Source organism: Chrysemys picta, chromosome 6, assembly GCF_011386835.1.
Source record: "Chrysemys picta bellii isolate R12L10 chromosome 6, ASM1138683v2, whole genome shotgun sequence".
In the NCBI taxonomy this organism is placed as follows: domain Eukaryota; kingdom Metazoa; phylum Chordata; order Testudines; family Emydidae; genus Chrysemys; species Chrysemys picta.
In genome coordinates, this window is record NC_088796.1 from 91,337,674 (window position 1) to 91,359,148 (window position 21,475).

General features: G+C 41.5%; 1 protein-coding gene across 1 annotated transcript in view; it reads right to left on the minus strand.

The window, feature by feature from the left end:
- Positions 1 to 21,475, minus strand: part of RCL1 (RNA terminal phosphate cyclase like 1) — a 110,356-nt gene that overhangs the window by 53,949 nt on the left and 34,932 nt on the right. The window lies entirely within an intron of this gene.

Genomic DNA, 21,475 nt, shown 5'->3' on the forward strand with positions numbered 1-21,475 from the left:
TAGAGGAGTGGATGTCAATAGTTGACTTGCAGATTCTATATGATCCTATTGACCCAAGCAATTAGCCAATATTTGGGGTTTTGAAGGCTTTTTCCAGTAGGAGAAATTGGTGATGGAGTCAGCTATTTCTTTGATACACTCCTGTTTATTTACAAACAATGTACATAAAGTCCTGTTGCTCTGAGTAAAGCAGGAATCAAAGAGCAGGAGATAGTTTCTTTGCTGACAGTTCCAAGCTCTTTCAGCCAGCACTTTACTATAAAAATCTCTTTCTAGGCTTTTTTTTCAGGATCATGCTCCCTGTGCTTGGTCTGGCTGTCTCCTTGGATTTCTGCTGTTTCTCTGTCAACTTCTCTGGGAGTTTCTGCTGTTTCTCTTTGCACATACATGCACACTTCCACCTCAGCAATACCCAACCTTCTCTGCTCATGTAGCTTGGAGTTGGATTGCTGAACAGCGTTGAATGTGTTTGGAGCGGTAGCTTCTATTGTTTCAGCTATCTCATTCCAGAAAGAACGAGGAGTACTTGTGGCACCTTAGAGACTAACAAATTTATTTGAGCATAAGCTTTCGTGGGCTAAAACCCACTTCATCAGATGCATGCAGTGGAAAATACCGTAGGAAGATATATATACACAGAGAACATGAAAAAATGGGTGTTGCCATACCAACTCTAACGAGATTAATCAATTAAGGTGGGCTATTATCAGCAAGAGAAAAAAAACCTTTTGTAGTGATAATCAGGATGGCCCATTTCCAACAGTTGACAAGAAGGTGTGAGTAATTGTTTCTTACATTTTGAAGGGCAGCTGTTTACACACACCACTTTCAATGAGGTTTCACCCAACTCCCAGCATGACAATAACATCTCAAAAAGTTTATTTTCTAAAAATATAATGACCATCTTTACAGATACTGATTAGTTACTTACTCTTCAAGTAGTTCCTTGCCCACCACCAAAAGTTTCCTCTTGAGTTATTGAATCTGCCAACCTTGTACTCTCAAACCAACTCCTCAAAACGAAGCAAAAGCAGCAGCCAAAGAATGAGCAACAGACAAGGCAAAGTCCGGATAATAATACTTACTCACCTCTGAAGAGTCTTGTGAAGCTAAAATAATTAATATTGGTAAGGTACTTTGGGATCCTCAGTACTATTATACAAGTGTTTAACAAACTCATGGCTTGTAGAAGGATACATCAAAAGAGAGACAGAGCCTCATGACTACGCAAAAGCAGTCCTTAAGGCTTAATTACATTCCAAACAAAACTGACCAACAGAACTGCTCCCCAAACTGCAGAATGTGTTTCAAAAAGGAAGAGTTGGTGGAGCATGTGTTGACTCCCTGAAAGAGCCTGGGAGAGAATATATGAACAGACACAATGAGATTGCCAAGCGTCTCAATTGGAACCTCTGTGGCAGGTATGGAGTTAAACGAATGATGCAGTATTACAACCACCGAATTGAAAGAGAATGAAGAGGCTAAGATTTTATAGGATCTGGCAATTGTCACAGACTGAACAGTGCAGGCAAACAGGCCAGACATAGTCATTATAGAAAAGAAGACAAACAAGACCATGCTAATTGATATTGCCATTCCAGCGGACAGAAACATAAAAAAAGAAACAAGAAGAGAAAATGGAAAAGTATGAAGAACTCTATCATGAAGATTATGGAAAACTGGAACAAAGATGACCCCAGTGATTATTGGAGTACTTGGAACTATCCCAATGTACAAATGAGCAGCTCAAGAACATGTTAAGCGTGCAAGACATCACAATCAGTGACCCCCAGAGGACAGCACTCTTAGGCACTGTGAGAATTTTAAGGAAAATCAAAGGAGAATGAGTGCATTTGAGCACATAAAATGCAGGAATTCTGCAGAGGGTTTATCTACCCAAACCTATGGAGTCAGTTCATGGTCATGGGGGACAAATTTTAGACAGTAGCTTTCTCCTTTTATGCTTAAAGATTTTGTATGTTGTGACGTTCAAAAAAATCCCTATGATATAATACAGAGGGATAATAATAACTAACTACAACTATCAGTAAAATGGAGATAATAATCCTTACAATGCAGCAATGCTATAAAAATTTGTTAATGTTTGTAAGTATCCTGTAGATGAAAATCACTGTGTATACTAATTACTAACTCTTAATTCTATATCTGACTCCATATGTGTGTGTTTGGTTTACAACTGTGCTGTTTGTATGGTATGTGGCCATAGACGTTAACAGTCCTTAGTAGCACTGTCATGTTATGCTGTGTCACTGAGTGATTTCATTTCTCTGAAACCCTTCAGCTCAGTATTTATTGGCATGTAAATAATTCAAATCCTAGAGTGAAATGCGGTATAAGGAACTGGATACTGTCCCAAGGCAAGACTAAATCCGCTTCTGGATGGCATTTGCCTTCAGGCAGCGCTATCTTTTTAGTAATTTATCATTGGCTGCCTTGCTCTGCTGAAATATCCTGTCAATTGAAGGAAAATTAAAGCAGAAAAGCCAGCCTGGTTTGGGAGCACTGGTCTGATTCCTGGTCCTGCAGTTAATTTCTTTAGTGGTGCAGGTCCATTTTCTGATGTTACTGAGAGCAGAAGTTGGCCCCTGGTCTTCTGGTCTGAGTTGATCAGAGCATGGAATACTGTAGAGATAACCAGGTTAATATGTGATGTGTGCTTGTGTTTAGAGAAAGTAGTTTCTTGTATCACACAAAAGCAAGCCTGTTACCAAGGGTGGTGCAGAAACAGGAGCGGTAGAGTGGGAGGGGGAGAAGAAGCGGTGTATTGAGACAAATAAAAAGACAAACTAATTTTGAATAATAGTACTATAATTATTTCCAAAGGGTGCTAGTGATATCATAAATCACAAGAGTGAAGCTTAATTGGTTGGTGCAGTCACCAGAACTTCTTGAACTGAATTATGAGGCTATCTATATTTATAATTATAATTTATCATTCACTGTCTATATTTATTTAAGTAGAAAAGTTACTCCTCGAGGTGATACGTTACAAAATGGCTTTACATTGTAGAAGCTGGGAAGAATCTATGAACTAGGTAATGTAACCAATATTAGCTTTCACTTATTATAATAACGATTTATTATTTATTAGTTGTATTGCAGTAGCAATTAGGAGCACAAGTCATAGAGCAGGACCCAATTGTGCTTGGTGCTGTTCAAACACAGGGGAAGCAGGGAAAGCCCCAGAAAGTTTACAGTCTAAGTCGCTGTTCAATCTATACCCTATTACTATGTTAAGGCCTGACACTGTAGCACTTATTCATGCAGAGATCATCGAGATTGCATGAGTGAGAGACTGCTCATGTAAATAAAGGTTGTCAGGGCTGGGCCCTTAGTATGTAACGAGTTAGGGGCAGTATCCATTCTGCACTGCACATTGGTGCAAAATGAGGCAGAATCTCTCTGTAATGGGCCATCTGGAAATCTGCCCGGTGTAAGGAGCTTTCATCTAGCGTAAAGCTGCAGCACTGGCTCCAGCATAGGGTGGTATGTCAGGGGACAGTGGAGATGTATCTCCAGAAGACTGGAGAAGGGCAAACATAATACCTCTCTTTAAAAAAGGAAAAACAGAGGACATGGGGAATTATTGGGCATTCAGCCTAACTTTGATACCTGCAAAGATACTGGAAAAAATTATTGAACAATCAGTTTTTAAGTACCTGGAACATAATAGGGTTATAAGAAATAGCTAGCATGGATTTGTCAAGAAATAAGTCATGCCAAACCAACCTAATTTCCTTCTTTGACAGGGGAACTGGTCTAGTGGATGCGGGGGAAGCAGTAGTTGTGATATATCTTAGTGGGTTTTTTTTTTTAAGTAAGGCTTAGAGTCCCACATGACATTCTCAAAGCAAACTAGGGAAATGTGATCTAGATGAAATCACTCTAAGGTGGGTGCACAACTGATTGAATAACTGTACTCAAACAGCAGTTATCAATGGCTTGCTGTCAAACTGGGAGGGCGTATCTAGTGGAGTCCCGAAGAGATCAATCCAGGGTCTGGTACTAGTCAGTATTTTCATTAATGACTTGGATGATAGAGTGGAGAGCGTGCTTATAGAATTTGTGGATGACACAACACTGAGAGGGGTTGCAAGCACTTTGAAGGACAGGATTAGAATTCAAAACAACCTTGACAAATTGGATAAATGATCTGAATTCAACAAGATGAAATTCAATAAATCCAAATGCAAAGTATTTCACTTAGGAAAGAAAAATCAAAATCACAACTACAAAACAGGGGAACAACAGGCTAGATGGTAATACTGCTGAAAAAGATCTGAAGGGTTATAAAGGCTCAAAAATTGAATGAGTCATATTAAGGGGCATATTAAGAGGAGTGTTGAATGTAAGACATGGGAGGTAATTGTCCTGCTCTACTCGGCACTGGTGAGGCCTCAGTTGGAATACTGTGCCCAATTCTGGGGGCCGTACATCAGCAAAGATGTGGACAAATTGTAGAGAATCCAGAGGAGAGCAACAGAAGTGATAAAAGGTTTAGAAAACCTCACCTACAAGGAAAGGTTAAAAAAGACCCTGGGCATGTTTAGTCTTGAAAAGTCTTGAAAAGAGAATACTAACGGGGACCAGATAAGTCTTCAAATATGTCAAAGGCTGTTATAAAGAGGATGGTGCTCTATTATTGTCCATGCCCAGTGAAGGTAGGACAAGAAGTAAGGGGCCTAATCTGCAGCAAGGAAGGTTTAGGTTAGACATTAGGAAAAACTTTCCCACTCTAAGGGTAGTTACGCTCTAGAATAGGCTTCTGAAGCATGTTGTGGAATCTCCATCATTGGAGATTTTTAAGAACAGGTTGTACAAACACCTATCAGGGATGATCTAGGTTGACTTGCCACAGTGCAGGGGGTTTGATGACTCTCAGGATCCCATCCAGCCCTACATTTCTATAATTCTATTTGGGGAGGGAGGGAACAGGGTAGAGCACAGCTGCACTCTGCCAGTTCTCAGCTAGCCTATGATCTCTTTGATGACCTTGGCTGCTGTAACTTATGCTTGCCCAGGGCTGGGACTGGGGCCGGAGCAGCTGTGCAGCTTCAGAATCAGAAGCTACAACCCCAACTCCTGCTGTGAGTAAATCTTATCCCCAGAGAGATTCTAGATCTCAATGTTATTCTGGTTCATCTCAATCAGTTTATCTGCCCTGTATTACTCGCTTCCTTCATACTAGTCACTGGAAAGAAAACCGTAAATAAAATCAGTGTATCTTTAATGTGGTGATCATTTTAACCCTGTACCAGAGTGAGAGAGGGAGTGACAGTTTGAAATCAATATACTCCTCCACCCACACTAAAGTTCCAGTACAATTCAGCTTCAGCATGATTCCATAACATGGGTATAACATAGTCTAGTCCTGAAAACAGAGGCAAGACCAACAGCTTTATACCACAGCTTGCTGACAGGGTAAGTAGCATAGGTGGACCCCAGGTGTGCCTACATAATTCACATTTCCATGCAGGCCACTCTCACAAACAGATCTTGATCATGTAAAATGATGAGCGTATCTGCAAGGTGCTGAGTGCCATCAAGTTGAGTGGTCAAGGGTGCACCTAACTGGAGTGCTAAACACTTGCAGGATTGATACCATAGTCACTCATTGTTGAACACCACCTTGAGGTGAAGTTAACTTTATGAACCTACCCTCAGTCATTTATCCAAAATGGCATGAATGGAACACCTAAGTAGCAGGACTCAATTTTGGTACTTCCTGGCTGATTATTACTCAACACCAGGGGTTCTCAAAATGGGGGTCATGACAAGGTTATTACATGGTTATATGAGGTTATTACGTGGCCTGCCCAGAAACACCCCAGGGCCCTGCCCTTCCGTGCCAAGCACACTAGATGTAGGCAGGCAGGCTCAGCCCAGCAGGATCCAAGTGTGGAGGGGCTTAGTGTGGGGAGATCCAGGTGTGTGTTCTGTGTGGAGCAATCTGGGTGCAGGTGGCTTGGTGAGGGGTCTCGGTGCGGGAGGGATGCAGAGGGTGAGGAGTGTTGGAGTGTGGGTTCAGGTGCAGGGGGTGAGGTTTGATGGGGTGATCTGGGTATGAGGCAGGTCCAGATGAATGGGGGTTGGGCGGACGGGGGAGCAGCTCCCCGTACAGTGACCCTTCCCACCACAGCTGAGGAGCGATGGAGGCAGGAAGTGCAAGGATGCGGAGCTTCCTGCAGCCAGAGAGGTTTCTGGGGGTGGATCTGACCTAGCCCTGGCTGCTCCTTGCAGAGGAAGAGGATGTCCCATCCTTCCAGCCCAGCCGGGACTAGCAGCTGGGTAGAAGGCACTGGCCAGGGCGTCCCCAGCCCTTCTACCCAGTGATTTACCTCTCTGCTGGCTGCTCCTGGCACCTGAAATTATGGACCCGCACTGCTGGGGAGCGGTGCATGACCACTCTTGCGGCTTCCCTTTGCTTCCCCATCAGAAAGTAATTTGTGGGGGACATGAATTCTGCGCATGCGCAGTGGCACAGAATTCCCCCAGAAGTAAACTTATTTAGGTGGCTCAATGTGGATTTAGCAGCCTTATTTTAGGCACCCAGTTTTAAAACTCTTGGCCTTAGTCTTTGAATGTGTATATATATAATTCTTGAATATAAACAAATGTATGGTACTATAGCAACTTTAAACATTTTAATTATCCTTTTCACATTAATTGTGCTCTACAGAAGATTTGAATGCAGCATAAGTGTTCAAAATCAGAACTGTTCTGCATTTTTCAGAATGGGCAGTAGCAACCTATGTGTGTCTTTACAACTTGTTTAGCTGCACACATCTTTATAACAGTGAGAGTGTTCTACAGTAAATGATCTAAAACAATGAAATAACTCAATTGTGTTGTGGAGTGTTTTGGACCACTGTTGTAGAATGTGCTAGTATTTTATTGAGAAAGTTCATTCATGCTTCTTTTCCTCCACTCACACATTTCACTCACCCCATTCGCTACATACATGTGGTGCTCTTTCTGTCTCTCTCATACACGCATGCTCTGGCTTTATCTAAACTGGAAATGGATCTATATCTGACATCCAGTGTCACACCTCTGATCCTTCTCAGACACGGTTGAACACAATTTTAATGCTGTTTTAGATAATGTCAAACCAAATTCCACACCTAATGCAGAGAGCATGGTGGTTCCTCATTCTAGCAGGGACATAGACGCTGACTCTGTGGGTGCTCCGGGGCTGGAGCACCCATGGGGAAAAATTCCCCAAGTTCCAAGTTCCCCTCCTCACCTGCCCCACCTCCTTCTCCCCCCTGAGCATGCTGCATCCCCGCTCCTCCACCTATCTCCCAGTGCTTTCTGTTTGGCGGCATTAGCACACTCTGTGGGGGGAGGGAGGAGCAGGAATGTGGTGTGCTCAAGGGAGTAGGTGGGGAAGAGGTGGGACCAGGGTGGGGATTTTGGGAAGGAGTTGGAATGGGGGCGGGGAAGGGGTGGGAAGAGGCAGGGCAGGGGCGGCACCTAATGGAAGGGGTGGAGTGGGGGTAGGGCCGGGGGCAGAGATGGGGGTCCAGCACCCCAGGGAAAGAGGGGAAGTTGGCATCTATGAGCAGGGATGATCACACTAGATGCTGACCACAATTTGACCCTATCCACATCAGCGGCTACACTGTGTTCATCAAGGGGACTGATGTCTAATATGACTCAATTTCTACTGTAGATGGGGCTGCTCTCTCATTCTCTCTCCTGTGACCAATGTTAATTTATTTTTTTATGGGAACATCCTATAGAATTTAAGAGGGTTCTATAAAAATGTAATAGGATTCTAGAGAAATTACTATAAGCACCTACAGAATTTAATAGAGAATATCTTCTCCATGTGTCTTTCTTTAACAGTCCTACAGGAGTATTTAGCAGTATAGAAGATACAGCCCCATGGGGAGAGGGAATAGGAAGCATTAAACCACCTTTGCATCATCTGGACTCTGGGCTGCCTGGAAGCCAGAGTGGCCCCTGACATAAATTAGAACAGCCCTGGTGGCTTCTCTAATTTACAGTGGCTTTTTGAGGATCTTCTACTGGCTGCTTCACAGTCTAGAGCAGCTCAGAATCTCTGGCATGCAGAGCATTGCAGTGGTCTCTCCTCCTACTCCTGACTCACCCCATTCCATCCCCACCTCACTGCCAGGATGTCCCCAATCTATGCTGCGGGGAGGGGTGGGAGAAGGGACAGCATAGGCTGTATATGGTGGCTGTATACTGCTTCTGTACCAGAGGAATCGTCCCTAAATGCTGCTAGAGCAGCATATATAAGGGACAGAGTGAGGGACAGAATTGGCCCCATTATTCTCCATTAAATTCCATGGTATTAAATTCCACAAGAGTGCTCTCCCACAGATTGAAACTGACAGGACTTATCAACATTAGAGTTAAAATGGCATTTGCAATAGCTGTGATTAGGACTCACTGTTGTTCGTACAGCTTCTTTGATTAGTGTGCATAGTGCATAGAATTTTTTTTGTTATAAAGCCACCCTGTAAGCTACCCCTGAATCCTGGTCCCAACTAATCAGGGAAACTACTGTAACTTCTAAAGAAACCCTGATAGCAACAGCAGTGTAAACAGTGTACCAGAGTTTCAACCATGATGTGGAAAGGAACAACCTATAATGGCTGCTGGAATAGGATGATTGTTGAGGCCTGCAGTCTATGCATATCAAGCATTGTAGACTTTACTGCTGTGGTATATTGAAAACTGTCTCACTTAAACTGAGAGCTTGTAATTTTAAGGGGTTTCTTGGTCCTTCTGTAGGCTAATGGGCTCTGTAGGGAAGCCTGTAATCTGGGTCTTGTGCAATAAGTGTGCAAAGAGCTAGCCTACACAAGGTGGGATGAATTGTGCCTCTCTGTTTTAGGGTGCAGCCTGCTTTCTCTCTCTGTGTTTTGGGGTTCTTGTGTGTTAGGGTTCTGAATTCTAAGAAATTAGTGTTTGGTGCAATTGTCCAGCAAGAGTATTTTATGTTTTTAATCTAACTTCTATATATGTACCATGAACATAACTGTCTATAAATGCATTACGATGCTTTTAAAAGGCACTCTCATATACTGTAACTGCATAATGCTTTTTCTTACATATTTAATTTTTCTCAACTTGGTTCCAAAATATAGGTTTACTATCCTTACAAATCATAAAGTTTCTGAGTGGCTTGTGATCAGCCTAATGCCAACTCTGCTTTCCCCTCATCCACTTTGTTGGATGAAAGCTCATGAAAAGTTTGAAGTGAGATTTCTGCAGCAGAGTTAATCTTTCCTTTCCCCCCTGTATGCTGGCTGCTGCTAAGAATCATTTTCACCGGTTCAGTCATACATTTGTTACTGAACTGAGAAGAGTTTCTAGTCTATATCCTAAAAGCATCACAGAACATGCACAACAAAGACACTTATCTGCCTGACAAAGCTCTCTTTGAGGAGGGGAAAAATCAGTGCCAGAGATGTGCTGGCTTCTTACCCAGAGAATCCTTACCAGATAATTGGTGCTAAACCACAAGTGGCGAATGGGTAAAAAACAAAATAACAAAATGGGTAAAAAACAAAATAACAAGTCTTGACTCAGAATCTAGTGCAGTTCGGCTATATAAATAGGGATCTTTAGCACATATCTTGGGCCTAATATGTCACAGAGCCTTGGTCATCAAGGTCTGACAGCAATTGTTCAGTTGGAGCAAACAAATATGCTGGATGAAGTCTGCATACATATATTACCTCACAAGTATACTCTGTAGCCATTTAGCTCCTCACGTATTACAGGTAGAGCTGGCTGAACCACCGCTGCCACCAGTTGTCACGGAGTATTGGGGGACTCAGGGCCCTGCACCCCCGGCTTCCTGCGATTCACCATGACTCTCAGCCAGCCAGTAAAGCAGAAGGTTTATTTGGATGACAGGAATACAGTCCAAGACAGGTCTTGCAGGCACAGACAACAGGACCCCCCCAGTTAAGTCCAGCTTGGGGTCCCAGGGCATTCCAGCCCACCCCCCTTTGGGGGGGTCAGAGCCATCTCTGCCTCCCAGCCATCTCTCCAGCTCGCTTCCAGCACTCTCCCTTCAGCAACCCCTCCCACAGCCTTTGTTCAGTTTCCCGGGCCCCGGAGTCACCTGGCCTCCAACCCCTTCCTGGGTTCTCATGTTACAAGCTCAGGTATGTTCCCTCGGGCAGACTCCCCTCCCCCGATGCAGACCATCCTAGCCACACTCGCCTGTCAGCATTCACACACCCCAGCAAGAACAGTCCCAGTTCGTCACATCCAATTTTTGAGGGAACATTTGTCCATTGGAAAATGCTGTTTTGTCAAAATAGAAAGGTTTCATAGGAACATCCCCACTTTGACAATTTTCAGACAAAGAATTTCTAAAGTCTTCATTTTGACAAGGTTGAAATGTTTTGTTTTGACACCATTTTCTTTCAATTGGGTTGTATTGAGTTTTCTATTGCTTTTATATTAATTACAATTTAATATTTCGTCTAACTAAGTTATCATCCCTGCAGTTTAATTTCTGTGATGGACTTTCTGTTTAAAACAATTGTGTAACATTGCTTTCAAATGTTAATTAGCTAAATTAGCAGCCACATTTCACCCCTTGAGGTGGTTGAATTTCAGGAACTGCCAACAAGAATACTAATTAATGTCAGTGCTGATAATGGCTTCTGTGACCTGGACAGCTGTTTACTAGGAACCGGCCCAGGACCTTCTAACTCATTTCTCAAAGGTCACCTTTAATTTTGATGTTTAAAAATGAAGAGAGAAATGCAAAACACACCCAAAAGTCTGGTTGCAATACACATTATGTACAGGGTGGTTATTTACTTTGGATCAAAACACATAATTGAAGCCCTAGCATGGCTTAGGTTGTGCAACGTATAGTGTGCACTGTGATAAGTGTCTTATTTGCATCTCCTTGTCAGGCTGTTACCTTAATCAACATACTCCTGGAAAGGTATAAGAATAAATTCATTGTGGAAATGATCTCTTAAATTAGGTTGGAAGGAGACAGAAGAGAATTCAGAGGATTGCCATTTGGGCAGGAATAAGAAACCAGGTCTTTCTAATATGCAGTTTTAATACTGAAATATAATAATTCATTTCTTAGGTCCATTATTAACTATCAACAAGACAAATCAATCACACTTTTAGACCATTATCTACAGTTCAGCTGGATTCTGTCCCGCCATATAACTGGAGAGTGGTTGAGATAAATGTGACAGGTATTCTGAGAAGCTGAAGAAATTCAAAACAGCCCCTTGTAATGAATATGTAGTTAGTTGCTATTTCCTAACCCCATTTTCCACTATGCTCCATGCAGGGCTACTACTTGAACTCATGTTGAAATAGGAAGGACAATGTTTGCTACTATTTTGAGTTATCACTAAAGATAGACCCACACACAAATCCATGTACTCCATTTCGTAAGGGGGAATAAAGAACAGAATGGCATTCTCTCTTATACACGATTGTGTCATAATATAAAAAATAAAAAGCTCAGTTTCACATATATACACTTACACATAATTAAATCAAGGTTGTCATTTGTCTAGCCCAGTGGTTCTCGACCTTTCCAGTACCCCTTTCAGGAGTCTGAAGCCTGAGCCCTGCCACCCAGGGCTGACACCCAAGCCCTGCTGACTGGGGCTCAAGCATATAACTTAACTTTTGGGGCCCCTGTGGCGTGGGGCCCCAGAGGACTGCCTTGCTTGCCATCCTTTAATGCCAGTTCTACACTTGCAACCCCCCCCCCCCCCCACCAAACCTGTCCTGTGACTTCCCTGGGGGTTGTGCCCCCAGGTTGAGAAACACTGATCTAGATGAGTTGACTAATTCCCTGGAAGACCGCTGCATACTCCTAGGGGTATGCAGACCCCTGGTTGAGAACCACTGACCTATAAGTTTCATTTAAACCCCTCTATTAATAAAAGAATAACCTTGAGTATAAAATGTACTGATGTGTATGTAGCACCTCCATGCATGTTTCAATGAGAAGCTAATTCTATTTCTAATGCCTGTCCTGAAGACTTCTATTTATGCTAAAAACTTCTGCTGTATCTAAGGCCTTGTCTACACTGGATTTGCCTGATTCCAGCTGCCTACATCAATGCAATCCCTATAATAAACTTCTGTTTGCACCAAGGGAAGTTACTTTGGCTGGAAATCGGGGTAAGCACCATCAATGCAAATAGAAGCTTTGTCTCTCTTTTACAAGGGGCTTGCAGTGGCAAAGCTGCACCAGTGGCTGGAATCGGGGCCAAAATGAAAAAGGACACATCAACATTTTTTTTGACATAACTAGGCACTATTTAGTCCTATAGATAGAATACATATTGTGTTATATCTCCCCAGGAAGTGATGCCTAAGTTACCCAAAAGATGCAACAAACTTTAGAATTTGCAACATTGTCTAAAGCAGAGTTTCCAGTGGCATGTTGACAGATAGAAATCAAATCTTTAAATTTGAGAATACAGAAAGTACTGCTATATTAAGTATTATAGAGGGAGTGGAAATAAATGGCTGTAAGCAACACATCTCAAAGAACACTTACCAGAGAGGTATGTAATATTTCCCCTCTCAACCGGTATGGAAACACTAATAAAGTCTTTAAGTGACTATTTGTGTAATTTCTGAGTCATTTTAAATAAAACAAGAATTTTTATTGTATCCCTCTTTGATTCTCAACTCCATTCCCCCTGCTGACCACTCCTCTTCACTCAATTGTCCTTCTTTTCCTATTCTTTGTAGCCAACACGCAGATCTGGTTCCCTTCCATTCTTCTGCCTCAAAAATGGGAGGTATAAGATAGATAACAGCGAAGTTGCCAAGTAAACAGCACAAGAAGAAATATACAAGCTGAAATACAATGAATAGAGTTACTATTCAGTGCAGAATTTCATTCTAAAGCTCTCTGGACTTTATTATTTGAAATGGCCTTTTTTTCCTCCGGGTCAGACTGGGGAGTCATGGGCTGGGACAAGAGAGAACAGGAACCTCTGAGGGAGCTTTTCCCCTGGAGATAATGGGGGAGGCAAAGGGAACTTTCATTCCTTTTGCCCTAGAAAGTGGGTGGTAGCCAAGGGACCTGGAGCTCCTTTATTTGCCTTGAAGATAAGGAGATGAGGGGAAGGGGAGAGGAGAGAGATTGGGAGTTGAGGTCGGTGGAAGGATCTGGAGCGCCTCTTTTGCTTTGGGGCGGAGGGTTGGAGAGTGGAGAGGGCCAAGGGTCCTTTTTGTACTGGGTGTTGGATGTATGTGGAACTTCTAATTAACTGACTCAACTGCTACCAGATATTCTGAAAACAGCCTGAATGCTAGCTCTGAGAGAAAGGAGACACAAGTTACTACAACTTCTCTAGGGTGCATGGGAACTGAAAAAGGTGACCGATGAGCACAGGTGGTGATATTTTTGTAAGGAGCAGCCGGAGAGATCAAATACATTGTATTTGTGTGGCAGCAGCTGGGAGAGCAAAAGGAAACACATTATGGATCACCTTGCCCATGGCAAATTCTGTGCTGGGGCTTGTTCACATGAAATGGGAAAAGGAATGCATATTTTCTGACTTTAGATTGTTATTTACAATAGTTTGAAATAGTAAGAACTCCCAGACATCAAAAGATGAATTTAAAAACAGAATAACAAACACAGGATGCAAGGGCTGAAGCTGTCATGAAGAATATTCAACACTATTAGGAGGAAGGACAATGGCATTTAAGCTAAAATCCAATTCAAAATTACTTTTTATTTTAGTCATGAAGTGAAATCTCAGTTAAAAACAAATCCAGTTCCAAACTGCTATCCTGGTTTTCAGAACTCTGCAAAGGCCTGCCCCACACCAACTCTGACTACATACCATCTACAGGCTGCCCATTCATTCTGGTATTGGCTCCTTGCTCACCATAGCTTGGAATTGCTCCTTCTTTTGCACTGTTCCATCTCAGTATCTCTGCCTCCCTTAAAGCTACTGAGTCCTCTCCTCCATATACATTTTGCCTCAAAACCATCTTTCCCACATCATTGCCCACAATTTTTAGCCTAATACAGGAATCCAGCATAATTTCAATATGGATTCAGAATAAACGTATCTAAGATAGGAATAATGATAAGAGAACATCTACCCTTGGAAACATGGCGCCATGGAATGGAAGAAAGAGGGCTATTGATACCTTGGCAGTAACCCACTTGAATATAAAGACTGTAGGGGTCAGATGCTTGGTTGGGGTAAACTAGTATGTCTCAACTGAAGCTACACCAATGTATCCCAGTTGAGGATCTGGTTTTGAGAAACACTGTCTCACACTATTTGAACAAAATAGTCAGTTCTATTTCTAGCAGGCAGAGTAGGAACTATTGAAATGAATGTCCTCCTACAATTCCTCTTTCTTGTTCAGTACCTGCCCCTGCTACTCCTAACAAGTTAGCTGTGAACTCACATGTTTTCATGGTTCATTTGGGAAGGGAAGAGGAGCAGAATCAAGTAAAATTGCCTGCAAGATAAATAATCTGTGGAACTGGATTTTTCTCACTTTGTCAAATATTATCAGGCAGCCCACCTAAAACATCTAATGGGATGGATAACCTGGTACCACATAGAACTTTGATACAAGAAGAGAGGCTGGGAAATAGAAGAAAGAAGGCCTGTGTCAAATAATTTTATGGTTATCAAAGCCTCCGAAAATGCCCACAATGAGCAGCTGCATTTTTAAATGTAGTGTTAGCGACACCTATTGACCAAAATGTTGTTGACATCATGATAAAGATGTTTCATTTAGATTTCATTAAGGGGCAATTTTTCATCTTGAATTGAGGTAACTTGCATGCAAAAATCATTGATATGTTCTTTGGGTTTGACTGAATCCTACAGAGACCAAGATAGGCAAAGATAAAGGTAAAAATCAGTCCCTTCTGAACTTTGTTGCTCCTGAGTATCACAACACTTGTGATACTTCAGATCACACTGTGTCTGTTTACTATGTGTAGAACTGAGGATCACCTTTAACCCTGAATGTCCTTGCCTTTCCCGGTAGAAGTTCAATATACCATTCAAACATTCTTTTGTTGTCCCCCACTTTATAATAATTCAGATATTGGAGAATGAAATTTACATGCAATAGGTGACCTTCTGAAAATGGAAGGGTAAGAGAAATCATAGTTTTGTTTCAGATCCTCTTCTGAGATTGAATCAGTGCCAGAGGGAATTGATCTCAATAGTATTTGTGAGAGCTTTGCTGGGGCCCAGGTTCAAATACCCTTAAGGCTTGTCTACACTTTAAAATTAATTTGGAGTAAGGTAGGTTGTGAATTTAAAAAGCAATAGCTATTCCAGAATAACTCCACATGTAGACAAATCCTTACTCCTCACACAGTCCATCGTGCCCTAAGAAATTAAGACATTCTCTATGAAGATGGCTCTGCTTCCAGGTGATCTCCTGAGAGCAGCTTGGTTCTCTTTGATCCATAGGAGACGGTGGTGTAACCCCTTTTCATTCTGCTATATTCAAGGCATAAGAACCAAGAAACAAGTGTAAGGTGGTGTATTAGTCTGCGTTTCCTGTCTTTTGAGTACTTGTGGCACCTTAGAGACTAACAAATTTATTAGAGCATAAGCTTTCGTGGACTACAGCCCACTTCTTCGGATGCATATAGAATGGAACATATATTGAGGAGATATATATACACACAGACAGAGAGCATAAACAGGTGGGAGTTGTCTTACCACCTCTGAGAGGCCAATTAATTAAGAGAAAACAAACTTTTGAAGTGATAATCAAGCTAGCTCAGTACAGACAGTTAGATAACAAGTGTGAGAATACTTACAAGGGGAGATAGATTCAATGTTTGTAATGGCTCAGCCATTCCCAGTCTTTATTCAAACCGGAGTTGATTGTGTCTAGTTTGCATATCAATTCTAGCTCAGCAGTTTCTCGTTGGAGTCTGTTTTTGAAGTTTTTCTGTTGTAATATAGCCACCCGCAGGTCTGTCACTGAATGACCAGAGTCTGTGTGTGTATATATATATCCATTCTATATGCATCCGAAGAAGTGGGCTGTAGTCCACGAAAGCTTATGCTCTAATAAATTTGTTAGTCTCTAAGGTGCCACAAGTCCTCCTGTTCTTCTTTTTGCGGATACAGACTAACACGGCTGCTACTCTGAAACTTGTCTTTTGAGTGGTTGTTTGATTTCTCAACCTGGATGTTTCACTGACACTTCTCTCTACTTGGAATGTCCTTGTTTTTAAACACAGAGTAAGAATGCCAAATGGCGCATATAATTTTTTTGATCTGGAGCTCTTGGTCTTGACACGTTTTGAATGGATGATCAGCCTTAGAGGCCTCTGGACCCCAGCCATGCTTGATTGAGGACTTGTAAAATGACCTGTCTCAAACTCTGGGCTATCTCAGAATTTAAATAACCACAGAAGTTTAAAGGCAGAAGAGATGTTTAGAGCACCCCAGAGTTTAAATAGCCTCACAGCTTTGATCACATCTAATGTAATCTATCCTGACTGTATAGGTATTTCTATCACACTTCTCTCCATTGCTTCTGACTGGCTTACAATATTACATAAATCATATAAACCTGGAGGCTGGGATTTTCAAAGGAACCAAAGAGTTAGGTGCTTAAATCCCATTAAAAATCAATTAAATTTCAGCAGTAGACTGAACATTGATTCTAACGTCCAGTACATGCAAACACCTCTGCATCCGCTTAACTTTACTTGTGTGAATAACCCCACTAATGTACACCTCTACCCCGATATAACGCGACCTGATATAACACGAATTTGGATATAATGCGGTAAAGCAGCGCTCCGAAGGAAGGGAGGGGGGAGGGGGGCGGGACTGTGCACTCCGGAGGATCAAAGCAAGTTCAATATAACGCGGTTTCACCTATAACGCAGTAAGATTTTTTGGCTCCCGAGGACAGCGTTATATCAGGGTAGAGGTGTATATGTTTGCAGGAAATAGGGCTTGTGGTTCTAAAGCTCACAGTTTAGAAAGGTGCAAAGCTAGAGAGCACTTTACTGTACCCCCAACCTTTTAAAATGCTCAAACTTTTTAGGATGATAAACAAGCAAAACCACTCATAGCAAATTCTACCTTGTTAGTGTGAAATCTTCCACTTTAAACATTCATCCTTAAAACGCACTGGACCAATTTTCTTCAAGCCTGGCTTATACTTACGATTTTTCAAGCAGCTACAAAACTATGATCAGACAAACTAAGGTTCTAATCCAAACCTGATGGAAATCAGTGGAAAGATTCCCATTGACTTCCAGGCCCTTAGTTCCCTCCTTCCCTGCATCCTCCCAAGCCATCCTTTTGTTATCTATGGACAACATTTCTGCACACATGGGGAAAAGGGTGTTTTTAAGTACCCAGTACATCAAAAAGGCTGGCCTGATTTTGGCTAGGATTTTTCCCAAACAATATAATCTCTGGGCAGAGATAAAGCATGGAAAAATTAACTTAAATATGGTTTGAGAAATTTTTGAGAAAGGGGTCTCAGAAAGGAAGCTGGAATTAGAACATAAGAACATCAGAGCGGCCATACTGGGTCAGACCAAAGGTCTGTCTAGTTCAGTATCCTGTCTTCCAACAGTGGCCAATGCCAGGTGCCCCAGAGGGAATGAACAGAACAGGTAATCATCAAGTAGGGTGACCAGATGTCTCGATTTTATAGGGACAGTCCAGATTTTTGGGTCTTTTTCTTATATAGGCTCCTATTGTCATCCACCCCCTGTCCCAGTTTTTCACATATGCTGTCTGGTCACCCTATCATCAAGTGATCCATCCTGTTGCCCATTCCCAGCTTCTGGCAAACAAAGGCTAGGGACACCATCCCTGCCCATCCTGGCTAATAGCAATTGATGGACCTATCCTCCATGAATTTATCTAGTTCTTTTTTGAACCTTGTTATAGTCTTGGCCTTCACAATATCCTCTGGCAAGGAGTTCCACAGGTTGACTGTGCATTGTGTGAAAAAATACTTCCCTTTGTTTGTTTTAAACCTGCTGCCTATTAATTTCATTTGGTGACCCCTAGTTCTTGTGTTATGAGAAGGAGTAAATAACACTTCCTTATTTACTTTCTCCACAGCAGTCATGATTTTATAGACCTCTATCATATCCCCCCCCCTTAGTCATCTCTTTTCCAAGCTGAAAAGTCCCAGTCTTATTAATCTCTCCTCATACGGCAGCCATTCCATACCCCTAATAATTTTTGTTGCCCTTTTCCAAACCTTTTCCAATTCCAATATATGTTTTTTTAGATGGGGCGACCACATCTGCACGCAGTATTCAAGATGTGGATGTACCATGGATTTATATAGAGGCAATATGATATTTTCTGTCTTATTGTCTATCCCTTTCATAATGATTCCCAACATTCTGTTCTCCTTTTTGACTGCCGCTGCACATTGAGTGGATGTTTTCAGAGAACTATCCAAAATGACAGCAAGATCTTTTTCTTGAGTGGTAACAGCTAATTTTGACCCTATCCTTTTATATGTATAGTTGGGATTATTTTTTCCAATCTGCACTACTTTGCATTTATCAGCATTGAATTTCATCTGCCATTTTGTTGCCCAATCACCCAGTTCTTAGAGATCCCGTTGTAGCTCTTCGCAGTCTGCCTGGGACTTAACTGGGACTTAATTCAGCCTTAGCTATAGTACACAATGCCTAAGCCAAGTGAAATACTGGATCTCCTCCAACTACACAAATATATCTTTATAGAGAGATTAGAATTTAAGTGCTCTGATATCATGTTTCTGAGGATCTAAAGCAATGTAGCTTTATACGTGTACGAATTCTTAAGCACATGATACTGCCAAGCATGTTAGTTAACAAATTCTTGACAAAGCAACAATTGCTTCCCTGCTTCCAACTAATGAAGTTAAGCCAAAACTCTGCATGTTTCCCTTTGCATTTCAGAAATGTGTGGTTGTGGAAACTCCAAATCATATAAGGCTGAATTCTAGATGGTACTTAATGAGGAAGAAGTCTGATGCACTGACAGTTTTCTATTTTTCAGCTGAGCTATATTCACTACTTTTTTTGCAGAACCTTAGGACACTAATTATACAGCTACTGGTGGTTACAAAAATGATTGGTATAAGAAAAGAGATAATTGATTCCAAAGACAGAAGGGACCATTGTGTCATCTAGTCTGATCTTCTGTAGAACATAGGCCATAGAATTTCCCCAAAATAATTCTTAGAGCAGATCTTTTAGAAAACATCCAGTCTTCATTTAAAAACTGTCAATGATAGAGAATCCACCATAACCCTTGGTAAATTGTTCCAATTGATAATTAATTACTGTTAAAATTTTCATCTCATTTCCAGTCTGAATTTATCTAGCTGCAATTTCCAGCCATTGGATCATGTTATACCTTTCTCAGTTAGACTGAAGAGCCCATTATTAAATAGTTGCTCCCTGTGTAGGTACTTGTAGACTGTAATCAAGTCACTTAACCTTCTGTTAAGATAGACAGACTCCCATTGAATTCAGTAGGAATTGCTCATATGGAACAACTGCATAAATGAGCTTCCAGATGGGTCACAGATGTTTCTAACTACACAATCCTAAGAAAATCTATATCTCATAAACCTTGATTTGCATAGAATATTCCTGGCTTTCCTCTTTCACTCATTTCTACCCTATTCCTTTGTGTTCTCTCTCTTTTCTTTCTCTACCCCCCATGCACACATTGCCTCTTTGTGGCCCTTTCTGTCTCATCCCACTGCTGTCTGTTACCCTCCAAGGCCTTCTCACTGTCATTTGTTATACAAATCCCTACTCTCAGTTCCATGTGCAGCCATATCCAAACAAAGAAGGGAAATAATTTGCTGTCTTTCCAGACTACTATTTTAGGACACTAGCATGTCCCACAACTGACTCACTCTGCTGGCAGCCAGGGTATCCTTGTGTCAGAAATCATGATAAGATGCTCCTGAAAGGGTCCCTGGCAGGAAGGCTGCAGAATACAGCTCTGCTGGCCAGTGTATGTGATGAAAGGAACAGATGCTATATGAATGTATTGCTATATTTATGCAACAAAAAGATGTATCCTTCTTCCCCTGGCTGGCACCCCACTGGTGCTTGGGACCAGGAGTCCAGGGATGCTTGGATCTACAGAGGAAAGTGGCTCCAAGGGTTGTTCCATTCCCTTGTCTCTGACTGACATTCAGGGGCCCAGGAGAGGGTAAGGGACATAGCAGGTAGACCTTAATGTAGATTACAAAATTGTTAATATAATTTATTCTTAGAATACTAGATTATTACAAATTTACCTTTACTGATTTTTTAAGAGATACAATTATTTTCAGAAACATGATGCTTGGAGAATGACAGCTTACATGCTTATGTTTTGGTTGGTTGTTTAATTATTTGAAATATTCAAGCTAATTAAGAAAATTCTTAAGAGGTTTTTGCTTTCTGTCAATGTGACAGCCCCTCTCCCTTCCCCAATGTCAAGGAAAATAACAACTCGGCCATTAAATCTTGTTTGTTACCTCCAAGTGTGTTTACACCAGACTCTGAAGTGCAGCTTTATAACTTCTATTTTGCCTTAAAATTCTATATTATACCCTGTTTTCAAAGATGTGTAAAAGCATTAGTTATTAAGATTTGTGGATTCATATAGAATATTTGATAGGAGCCTTTAACTGCAAATTGTAAATGTACTGCCAATGGAAGGTTGTAAATCTAGGAACCACTTGGTCAAAAAAGTTTCAGAGTAGCAGCCGTGTTAGTCTGTATCCGCAAAAAGAAGAACAGGAGTACTTGTGGCACCTTAGAGACTAACAAATTTATTAGAGCATAAGCTTTCGTGGACTACAGCCCATCCGAAGAAGTGGGCTGTAGTCCACGAAAGCTTATGCTCTAATAAATTTGTTAGTCTCTAAGGTGCCACAAGTACTCCTGTTCTTCTTTTTTTGGTCAAAAAGGTTTTAAAGGTGACCTCTGCATATTCCAAGAATGACCTAACTATGGGGCTATATTAATCTAGAATATACTATTTCTCTAAATAGTTTATGAGCTTTTTAGTGGTTCTCATTGTGTTCTGTGTTCTAGAAGACCTCTGAACCCAGCCAAAGCAGAAGTATAGCTGGCCTTACATGTTGTGTCTATATAATAAGCATGGTTATATGGATTCCCCATGCCCATGTGGTTTCTTTATACTATGCTATTGTGTAAAGAGCAAAAGCCACAACAGTAATGAATGCTTCAAAGAAGAGTCCTGGTCCTATAGCTTTTAGTTTTACACATGAGTAAAGAGCAGGCCCAGCAGCAGTGAGAAGGGCATTCAGCACATAACCAAGTTAAACTTTAGTTAATGGTTACTTAGCATGTTAAGATAAGGGTAATCAAATCTCATGCTTCAGGCACATGCTGGTGTCAGGAAAAATACTTTTATTCTACATACAGGATTGCACAATTACATAGATAAAT